Source organism: Carassius auratus, chromosome 4 (assembly GCF_003368295.1).
Source record: "Carassius auratus strain Wakin chromosome 4, ASM336829v1, whole genome shotgun sequence".
Lineage (NCBI taxonomy): Eukaryota > Metazoa > Chordata > Actinopteri > Cypriniformes > Cyprinidae > Carassius > Carassius auratus.
The window spans coordinates 4,432,120-4,443,852 of record NC_039246.1 but is presented as its reverse complement, the minus strand read 5'-3'; the positions used below and the strand labels follow the sequence as shown (position 1 = coordinate 4,443,852).

General features: G+C 38.5%; 1 long non-coding RNA gene across 1 annotated transcript; it reads right to left on the bottom strand.

Annotated features, from left to right (window-relative positions):
* Positions 1-856: 856 nt before the first annotated feature.
* LOC113067452 (uncharacterized) lies at positions 857-1,796 on the bottom strand. Its single transcript, XR_003279347.1, has 3 exons — positions 1,661-1,796; positions 1,505-1,560; positions 857-1,111 (listed from the first exon to the last, which is right to left on the bottom strand). It is a non-coding gene; the product is annotated as an uncharacterized LOC113067452 (long non-coding RNA).
* Between the last annotated feature and the right edge of the window lie 9,937 nt (positions 1,797-11,733).

The following is an 11,733-nucleotide window of genomic DNA, read 5'->3' as shown; positions in this document are numbered from 1 at the left end:
ATGTTCTGAAAATGCTGTAACTGTTTGTGTGATCACTCTCTCTGCTTACAGAAGTGTGTGACAGACCCAAATCATCACTATTGCATTGTTGCATTTTCTCAGTTGCCAAATATCGTAATGTAGTGATTACTTTAATTTATATATTAAATTATAAATTATTATATAATCTATAACTTCTTATTAACTCACTGTCATCCATTGTCTGTAACACATTTCTTCTGCCTCTTCGTCTCTCTGACATTTTCTCCTCTGCTAAAGAAACTCTTAAGCCTCTTAAAAGTCCTCGTCTGTGCTCCTAACAAGTTTGACCTTAAGACCTCTTTTAAGAGTTAAGATGCTTTCTGAATTACTTTTTTCTTTACTTGGATTTTTTCTTTAATTTTAAGAGTAACTGCGAAGGGTCAGTTGATTGCTATGATCAAAGCTGATTTTTCAGCATCATTACTTCAGTCTTAAGTGTCATATGATCCTCCAGAAATCATTATAATATGCTGCTCTTTGCCAAATAAACACTTCTGATAAATATGAATGTTAAAAAAACAGCGCTGTTTTATATTTGTGTAAACCGTTTATAACAGCATAGAGTTTATTTATTTATTTTAAAGCTTGATTGTTATATAGACCCCAGACTTCTAAATGGTAATGTAGACTACATTTTTAAAAATAAATTCATATTTTTATTCAGCAAGGACACATTAAATTAATCAAAAGTTAGTGTCAAGAAGAATTTTCTATTAGCAAAGAATTCTCTCTCTCTCTCTCTCATATATATATATATATTGAGCAGCACAACTGTTTTCAACATTGATAATAATCAGAAATGTTTCTTGAGCAGTAAATCATCATATTAAAATGATTTCTGAAGATCATGTGACACTGAAGACTGGAGGAATGATGCTGAAAATACAGCTGCACATCACAGGAATAAGTTACATTTCACCAAAAACTGCTATTTTAAATTGTAATATTATTTCAGAAATTGGTAAGGATAGCATTAGTGTATGTTTGGGGTAAACCTGCTAGTCATATGGATCAGTGTGCCTTGGAGATGTTGTTGGACAGGAGGTTTGCTCATCATGGGATGCAGAAGATCATCAAGCACTAGAAGAATCTAGAAATATAACAAGCAATCTGTCACAGAGCCAACAATATTCAGTATACAACGACAGTTTTATCTAAATAAACCAAGCAACTAGAAATGTAGAAAATAGAAAGAATATGTATTTAATAAATATCCTGAACAGTTTTTATCAATATTTGTTTATCATTAGACTAGATCAAAATGCGTTTGAACTGTGACTCTGATGTAATGACGTCACTGATTAACGGTAACGTTAGTGTATATTTAGGTTAAATTAAAAAAAAGCCTATTTTCAATCATCCATTGAAAAATGACCAGAAAATATTTTACAGAACTGTCAATGCCTCTCATCTACACTTACATGTGTTATTAAAATCCCAAACTCTTCATAAAAGCTTAGTCTATGGAGTTAGCATACATTACCTCCTCTGATAAAGGTTCAGATGCTCACGGACTTGTTCGAAAACACTTAAACATTTCTATGAAGTAAATTCAACAGATGCTGGTCAAATACAAGGAAAAGAGATGTCAGGAACAGTGGCATATGATATTTGTGCAATTTTAATTTACTAAACTTACCGAAATCAGTGAAAACAGCAGCGAGACACGGAGCGTGCAGCTTGCCAGTGTTGTCGACCGCCCGTTTCCATGCCAACTCCCTCCGCTCCAGTGTTTTAATCTGAATGAACGCGCTCCAATGTTCAGCGCGCGCTCATTAAAACACGCAGAATTTACAGTAACACTCAATCCCCTCATTAAAAAATCGGCTGTGTGCTCACAGTGTGTGTGTGTGTGTTCACTGCGTGTGTGCATTTCGGATGGGTTAAATGCAGAGCACAAATTCTGAGTATGGGTCACACTTGGCTGAATGTCACTTCACTTTCAAATTTGGTTTGTTTTCAGCTGCTATGAAAGGTTACATTTTTAGCGCGTTTTATCAGTTTATTGTCATTTCAAATAGCTTACATTGTATGTCTTATGAATTTCTGCAGCAACTCAGTTAACCAAAAATAACCTGCAGGGAACGTTCTAGAAACATTCTCTTTAGGTTATAAAAAAAGCCCAAAAAAATAACCTGCAGGGAACGTTCTGGGAACGTTCTCTTTAGGTTATAAAAAAAATGCCAATAAATAACCTGCAGGGAACGTTCTGGGAACGTTCTCTTTAGGTTATAAAAAAATGCCAATAAATAACCTTGAGGGAACGTTCCCAGAACGTTCTCTTTAGGTTATAAAAAATGCCAATAAATAACCTGCAGGGAACGTTCTGGGAACGTTCTCTTTAGGTTATAAAAAAATGCCAATAAATAACCTGCAGGGAACGTTCTGGGAACGTTCTCTTTAGGTTATAAAAAATTGCCAATAAATAACCTTGAGGGAACGTTCCCAGAACGTTCTCTTTAGGTTATAAAAAAATGCCAATAAATAACCTGAAGGGAACGTTCCCAGAACGTTCTCTTTAGGGTACTAAAAAACAACCAATAGAGAACGTTCCCAGAACGTTCTTATTTGGTTCCCCCAAAAAATAACCAAACGGGAACGTTAGGGGAACGTTCTGTGTTAACTGGGTTCTTTCTTGGCTGTACTTTGTGCATTGCAATAAAATATGTTCTACAGTTTCTAAATGACTGCAATATTGGCAGTTCCCTGTTGGATGTTTCCCTATTATCTTTAATGAGGAATTGAGCCCAGTGTGTCCTATTCTTAACCGTCTAATTATACTTTCTTCTCTTCTACCCCTACACTCTGTCCTTCCTATATCCACTTCTGGTTGTATATTATATAAATGCCTTCCTTTATCTTCATCCACCCAATACTCCTGCCATTTTGATCTTGCATATGCTTTAATGAATGTTTTAGCTTCAGATTTACTATATGTAACTTGTAATATTCTATTGTGTTTCAGTGTTTGTTTTGCAAGTTTATCAACCTCCTCATTCCCTTTCACTCCAACATGTGCAGGTACCCAGAGAAACCTGATTTTTAAATCCTTTGCATTTAACTTATGCAAAACCATACACATTTTATGAATTATATAATTTCTTATAGATTTCCCAGTTTTTATGCTTTCTAAAGCTGAATAACTGTCAGATATAATCATCCCTCTACCCATTCCAAGGCCAACAAAATTGCAACCAGATCTGTTGTGTATACTGATAAATTATCTGTTATTCTTTCCTGACATATTAACCCATTCCTTGGTATATATACTGACCCAGTGTGTCCTGTCTTTGGATCCTTAGAACCATCTGTAAATATGAATGTGTATTCAGGGAAATGCATATCCAGATAATATTTAACAATATCCCTCACTGCTACTTCCTTTGCCTTACTTTTTATTTCCTTATGAATGCCTAAATCTACATCTGGTATAGGGAAAAACCATGGTGGAATAAGAGAGAGTGAAACCGTTGAACAGTACTGTAATTTATGTAACCCAATATTCTCAGCTTTCGCATCGCCAATCCACCCAAAACTTTTGTAATTGGACTTTCCATGTTCCCAGCAATCTTTTAAGATAGCTTTAGCTGGGTGGCTATCAACTTGTTCCTTCACATTAATCCAGTATGCTAACATCAGTTGTATCCTTCTGATCCTCAAAGGCATCTCACCCATTTCCACTTGCATAGAAGATACCAGGGATGTTTTAAAAGATCCACTACATATCCTTAGAGCCTGAGCTTGCATGACATCCAAAGCTTTGATGTTAGACTCTGCTGATGACATATATGCTATACACCCATAATCAAAGACAGACCTCATTAGTGCCCAATATATATTTTTTAAGGATGCCCTACTTGCTCCCCATGCTTGTCCTGATAAACAGCGTAGGATATTAACAATCTTTTTACATTTATTAACCATTTTTTCCAAATGAATCTTCCATGTCAGTTTTTCATCAAACCACATCCCAAGAAACCTAATAATCTTCATTTGCTCAAGAGGCTGACTGTACAATTTTAAGGATACTGGTGTGATCTTATGCTTTTTTGAAAAACATATGACTTGTGTTTTTGACACTGATAATCTAAATCCCCATTTATTTGTCCATTTTTCCACTTCCTTAATTGCCTCTTGCATTTTTGATTTAACGTAAGATTCATTACGGCCTCTAAACCATAATGCTCCATCATCAGCATACAGGGATTTTCCAATTTTCTGGTCAATATTTGAGAATATATCGTTAATCATAATATTGAATAATAATGGGCTACATACACTACCTTGTGGAGTTCCGTTCTCTACTGTATATATCTCAGAAAATTCTGCACCTACTCTTACCTGAATATTCCTATTAAACAAAAAATCCAAAATCCAATTGTATATTTTACCACCAATTCCTAATCGTTGTAATTTAATTAATAACCCTTCTTTCCAAAGCATATCATATGCTTTCTCTACGTCAAAGAAAACTGCTATTACCACCTCCCTATTAGTCTGTGCTTTCCTAATATCGTATTCTAAACATAATAATGAATCCATTGTACTTCGCCCCTTACGAAAGCCACTCTGATATGGGGAAAAAAGGTCATTGCTTTCTAAATAATGGGTCATTCTATCTGTAATTATTCTTTCCATTATTTTACACAACTGCGATGTTAAGGCAATTGGTCTATAACTAGACGGGTCAGACGGGTTTTTCCCTGGCTTTAAAATGGGTACTATAATTGCATGTTTCCACACTGATGGAAGCTGACCAATTTCCCAAATTTTATTAAAATTTTTTAGTACTATTTCTAATGTCCCATCTGTCATATTTGCTACCATTTTGTAACATACCATGTCTTTTCCTGGAGTAGTCTGTTTTGCATTAAGGACTGCTTTTCTCAACTCAAACATATTTAAAGGTACATCTAATAGATTTCCCGAATCTCCTTTCTTTTTTAAAACATCTGGGAAACTTTCTAACACTTTCCTTCTGTTCACTTGTGCTTCCTTAGTGAGGTTCTCAGAACTATGCACTTTCCTAAATGTCTGAGCTAAAACTTCAGCTTTTTCTAAATTAGTAACTGCCACTTTATCACCACTATTTAATACAGGTAATTCATAATTCCTTCTAACTCCTCCTATCCTCCTTATCATTCCCCATATATCAGATAACTTCACATCCCTTCCTATATCATTACAGAATTCCCTCCAGAAATTGCGTTTTTGTGTCTTAACTGTTTTCCTAACTACTGCCTGCTTTCTTTTATACTCTATCAAAGCATCCTGAGAATGATATTTCTTAACATATTTAAAAGCTTTGTTTCTTGCTTTAACTGCTTTACTGCACTCATCATTCCACCATGGTACATTCTTACCTTTCCTATTTCCTTTACTTTTAGGTATTTTTTCCTCAGCTGACAATATTATTTCATTTACTAATAACCTATTAAACTCATTTATTCCTATTTCTTAATCCTCATTTTTAAGTTTAAGACATTTTTCTGCACAAATGATCTGAAACTGTTCCCAATTCGCATTCTCTATTTTCCACCTTGGAATATTCTTAGTCCTTTCTTGACACGTCCCTGATCCAACTTTAATTAGAATAGGGAAATGATCACTACCTATTGTAGTTTCCTTATCTACACTCCACGTACTAATACCTGCTATTGCACTGGATACAAAAGTTAAATCAAGTACTGATTCTGTATTATTTATGCTGTTAAACCGTGTTCCCTCACCATTGTTAAGACATACCAAGCATTTATCATCAATATATTCTTCTAAAGCTAAACCATTTGCATCTGTACTGTTACTTCCCCATAATGTATTGTGTGCATTAAAATCCCCGCACCATATAACCTCACTGAGTGGTGATCCCACAATATTTTCCAAAATACTTCCCTCTATTTTCCCACAAGGATTATAATAATTTATTACATCTATAGAACCTTTACTTGTCCATATCCTTATGGTAACTGATTCATTCTTATCATTTATATTTATAATTTCATAGCTTAAACCATTTTGTATAAAAGTTACTAATCCTCCCCCTCTACCATTTTCTCTATCTCTCCTAACTGCTGAATATCCCTTAATGATAAAATCTAACTCTGATTTCAACCATGATTCTTGTACACATATTATATTTGGTTTCTCTTTTAACTCATCTACATATTTCTTAAATTCTTGGCCGTTAGCTATTAAACTTCTAGCATTCCATTGTAGTATGCCTACATTTACCACCATTTAGTCTATACCAACATTGTGCTGGGTAAACTGAGTGTCTGTACTTAAGTTATCCCTAACTGTTTCCCAAACCATTCCTTTTATCCCCAAATATTTTTCAGCTGCTTTCACAATAATTTTAATCCTTTCGGTACGACTCGTTGTCTGTGCAGAACAGTTGATAACTTCAACCATAAAAATCACAAAATCATGTTTGCTGACAACTAAATTGTCTTTCCTTATCTCTTCATCCTCTTCATTTATTATGTCATTTCTAATGCCCTCATTTTGTTTTGGTATTACATTCACTCTGGGGACCAGCTTTACTGCTTCAGAGTAGCTAATGCCTTCAGTTACCTTAATTCTCTGTACCTCTTTGGCTCTTTTACTAAATTCACAACCCTGGTATGCTGCACTGTGCTCCCCTCCACAATTGCAGCATTGATTGCGAGCTTTGTCACATTCATCATACTCATGGTCTCCTCCACACTTACTACACCTCTTTTTTCCATTACATACAGCCGCGATATGCCCAAACCGTTGACATTTATAACATCGAAGTGGTGGAGGGATGTACAGCTTAACCACATAACTCATAAAACCAACAAAAACCTTATCTGGTAAAGTTTCTCCTTCAAACGTAAGCATAACTGATAAGCTGTCGCAAATGTCTCCAAATCTCTTAGTTTTAAGTCTTTTAGCTTCGCATACTTTGGCCTGCTTAATGTTTGCTATTATAGCATCCGTCTCTACATTTACCGGAATGCCTGTAATGACTCCTCTGACTAACTTTTTGTCATTAGCCTTTGAACATTGCACTAGTTTACCATGAATTTTACTCATCTTAACTGCTTTTTTGAGTTGTTCTTCGTTTTTACAAAACACCAGAAGTTGTCCATTTCTTAATATTTTTGCACTCCTTACCTCTCCAATTTCTTTACTTAGACCTTTTGTAAGTTGTATCGGATTCCAGTCTCTGAACGTGGTACCTTCTTGCCCCAACTTAACAAATACCTTATATTGTTCCCCACCATACTTTAAAGATGCACTTTCACCACAATCAGTTGTATTATTCTTTTTATTTTTATTTTGATTAATATTCCACTCTTCTTTACCCTCGCTGTCTTCCACCTCTCCAATGCTCCCCACCTCTCCTGTCTCACTTACTACTCCGTCACTTCCTTCCTCCATCTCCTGACCATTCCCAGCCCAGCTGTTGCCATCCACCTGACACGGAGTCAGTTTCCGTTTGCGCTGACGTCCACCCGCCATTCACCGTCCACGCCGCCTAGCACCTCCCGTCTCGTAAGCGGAAGTCGCCTTCCTCACTTTCAGGAAGTCTTGCGCACGGTCTTCTTCTTCTTCTTCTTTTTAATGTTTAACGGCGGTTGGCATCCAGCATAATTGGTGCATTACAGCCACCCTCTGCTCCGGAGTGTGGATCAGAAAACAGGTTCATATATTCATTTACCCCATTCCCTCCTACTCCCCAATCATATACATCCACACACTTCACCATTATTCTACTCTATTATATTACTAATAATAATAATTATAATAATAATAATAATAATAATAATTTTAATAATATATATATATATATATATATATATATATATATATATATATATATATATATATATATATATATAAATGGAATAATAGGATAAAGGAATAAAGGAATAATAATAATAATAATAGTATAACCTTCCTCAATACTCCTTATGACTCTTCACACTCTATTATAAACCCCTGTGTCCCTCAAGAAACTCATCAGAATTCTGGTCTGTGCCCTATGTTGAGTGCTCAATAGCCCTTTTAATGTCATGTCCTGAACCTCTATCTCTCTCAACTTATTCCTCATCATCTCTCTCTGAACATCATACATGCTGCACCTCAAGACCATATGCTCCACTGACTCCTCTTCCTTGCACACTTCACACAATCCCGTGTCATGTTTACTTATTAACTTTAGTGTTTTATTTAATAAACAATGTCCAAATCTTAACCTAGAGATGACCGTTTCCTCTCTGCTATTTCCACTTCCAATCACTGTACACTTAACATCCCTCTGGATTTGATATAATTGCCTTCCTTTTCCCTCTCTATCCAACCTCTCTTGCCACATTTGATTTACTGTCTTCCATATCACACTTTTAACCTCTGCTTTGCTGATACTCACTTGCATTTCTATATTTCCTTTTAATAATGCTGTCTTGGCTAATTTATCTGCCAGTTAATTTCCCCTTATCCCTTTGTGGCAACCACAGGGACAAAGGGCACAATAGATGTTATAGAATTTAGTTTAGACTACGCCACCCTGGGAATTTCACCCAGGGAATAATATACCCGCACACAGGTTCCCCACTAAAGACAGAACAACATGGAGACACAGGTATTTATACAAAATTACCAAAAGTTTATTATAATTTATAATAAAAACCATGCACAGACAAATGACAAACCACAAACGCAATGTTCACAAAAAGGAAGCTGCGGCCTCACGAGAGATGTGTACGTTCCCCTCACACTGCACACTCACTCTCACAGCACAAAGAGCCCCAGTGAAATAATCGGTCACAGCACACGTTGTAGACACCACCACCAAAGATAGGAGGGAAACGATCAATTTCCTAAGCCAAAAAGGCCGCAGCTCCTAAAAAAACAAACACACACTCCACACCACACACACACACAGAAAAGAAAAAGATTAATACAAAAAAAAAGGTTATACAAGCTAACAGGTGGATGACAAATACTCATCCACCTAAAGGTCTTGACGTTCAACCTTAATGGACCCAATCCAATCCAAAAAAGCCATTAAACAAATCTTGAAAAATAAACTTAACAAAATCAACAAAACAACAGTTATTACGTTGTATACATAAATCAACACTTCAAATGAATAAACAATATATGAAATAAATAAATTCACAGATATTATACCAAAAGTGACAATTTAGACATGAAAAATTACACAAAATAAAGAAAACCCCAAAGAAAGAAAACCACGAGTTGCTTGAGGTTTCAACAAAGAAATATAATTCGAGATCTTATTATATGGGCAAAATATGCACTTAGAAAGTGTGTGTAGGCAAAGATGTACAGCAGTATGTATCAACACATTGTATTACAGCAGTATCAGATTGTCTATAAACAAAACAGCGGTGACACTGCACGAACTGTAGTTCTCCGTAGCTGCGAGGCCAGGCACCCAAAAGGATATTCCCTCAATAGTTTGATACAGTCGTCATTCTCCCACCAAATCACGAACTAATCAAAACAAATGCAGGAAAGTTGCCACCTAACCAGTCGCTACACTTTAATAAGACAACAATAAATTAAAACCAGTCATACCCGTACCTGAAGTCCACAGATGCCCGCACAACAGTCATCCGAATGAAGCCAATTGTAATGAAACGCAAATGGGAAATTGTTGTCCGTCCGAAATGGTCAGAGCAGCGCGCAGCAAACAGGTGAGGTTTCACAGAGAACACGCTGAGAATGGTCACAGCAGCGTGCAGCATAAAGCAAACAGGCGAGCGTTCACAAAAGACGCGCAAGGAGCCTATATGCCAGCGCAAATTAATGACGTTACGTAAACTGCGTGTGGGCTTTCAGCTCATTATGCCACAATCTACCCCACCCTTTTGCAACGTCGCCCCGACGTTGGACTCAACTCCAGGGTCTAAAGACGGAAACTGAACTAGAAATGGCTGCTGATCGAATAGCAGACCCAGAACCTCCTAATGCCCTAGGAAGGTGATGAGGATTAGAGTGCTGTCCTGCAGTTGTTCGTCTTGGCCTCACCTGACCATTATCTGGCTCAGGGGGGTGTATGACCCCTGGCAAGATGGAAACCAAACTACCACCCCCCACTTCTACCGGATCAGGATCAGGCTCGCTTGGGGCCACTAATGGCATTGTATCAGTAGTGGATGACTCAACCAACGCATTACCTTCTAAGGCTGGCACACCTGCTTCTTGATGCTCCCTTGGGACCACATGCCAGCAATCCACCTCGTCTACCTCCTCATACACCGTCTCTAACAGGGTTGAAGACCCCTCACTAGGACTCGACTCTTGAGTTACTACCTGACTCCGTCCTTTCAACAGGGAACGATGGACATGTTTAACCCGATCGGGTTCTTCCCGTGATGCAATAGAGTACACGGCACCGTTATCCTCTGGTGCTTTCACCACATAATAGACCACAGGACTCCACACATCTTGGATTTTATGGCGTCCTCGTCTACCACACTCCTTCAAATACACCATCTCACCAACCGTCAATGGGACATCCCGAACATGCTGGTCATGGTTCACCTTTCGATGATCTGCCGCAAGCTTTAACCGTGCACTGGCCCCTTCAAAAGCAGCCTGTAACCTTGCTTGATGTTCTACAATCCACTCATGCACATCTCCAGGAACGACGTCCTGGACCCCTCCAAGCAGGAAATCCACCGGAAGCCGTGGCTCCTGCCCAAACATAAGAAAATATGGGGACGCACCGGTGGTTTGGTGGGGGGTGGTATTGTAGTAATAGACCACTTGCGGGAGACAAGACGCCCAATCCCTCTTCCTTGAGGGAGGAAGGGTGCGCAACAGATTATGCAAGGTGCGATTAAATCGCTCGCATTGGCCATTACCTGCTGGATGGTAAGGCGTTGTGCGCGACTTCTTGATGTTGTACAATCTACATAACTGCTGAACCAGGATGGACTCAAAGTTACGGCCCTGGTCAGAATGGATTCGACCAGGGACTCCCAACCTATAAAACCATTCCCCTACTAACACCCTAGCAACGGTTTCAGCACACTGGTCTCGAGTTGGGACAGCCAATGTATACTTCGTAAACACATCTGTCATCACCAAAACGTTCTCTATCCCTGTCCGAGATGCCTCCAAGACAGTGAAATCAATTGCTAGAATCTCATTGGGCCGAGATGCCAACAGATGGCCCATATGACTACGAGCAGCTGGTTGTGTATCTTTAGCAACCTGGCACCGCTCACAATCTCGACACCACTGGGCCACTTCTGCTGCCATACTTGGCCAATAGCAGCGCTGCCTCACCAGTTCGAGAGTGCGCTCTATCCCTTGATGTCCATGCTCCTGATGCAACAGGGTCAACACTTCACTGCGCAGGGAAGAAGGGAGAAGAATTTGAAGAATTTCTTCTCCTCCATCAGAACGAAAAACACGGCGGTACACTACACCTTCTCGATCTACCAACCTATTCCACTGACGGAGTAAGACCCGTGCTGACTTAGAGAGCCCTCGGCGCTCCTCCCCATTAGGAAAGATCTTACCATCCCAAAACTCTAATACCTCACCAAGGACTCTGTCAGCATGCTGCTGGACTCTAATTTCCTTGGCAGAGTAACTCGGTAGAGCGGACATCGCTGCCTGAAGAACGTGGGGACCTATTTCTCCCTGCCTCACAGAACACAGCATCTCCTCTGGTACACTAGTCCCAGGAAGTGCATGATCCAA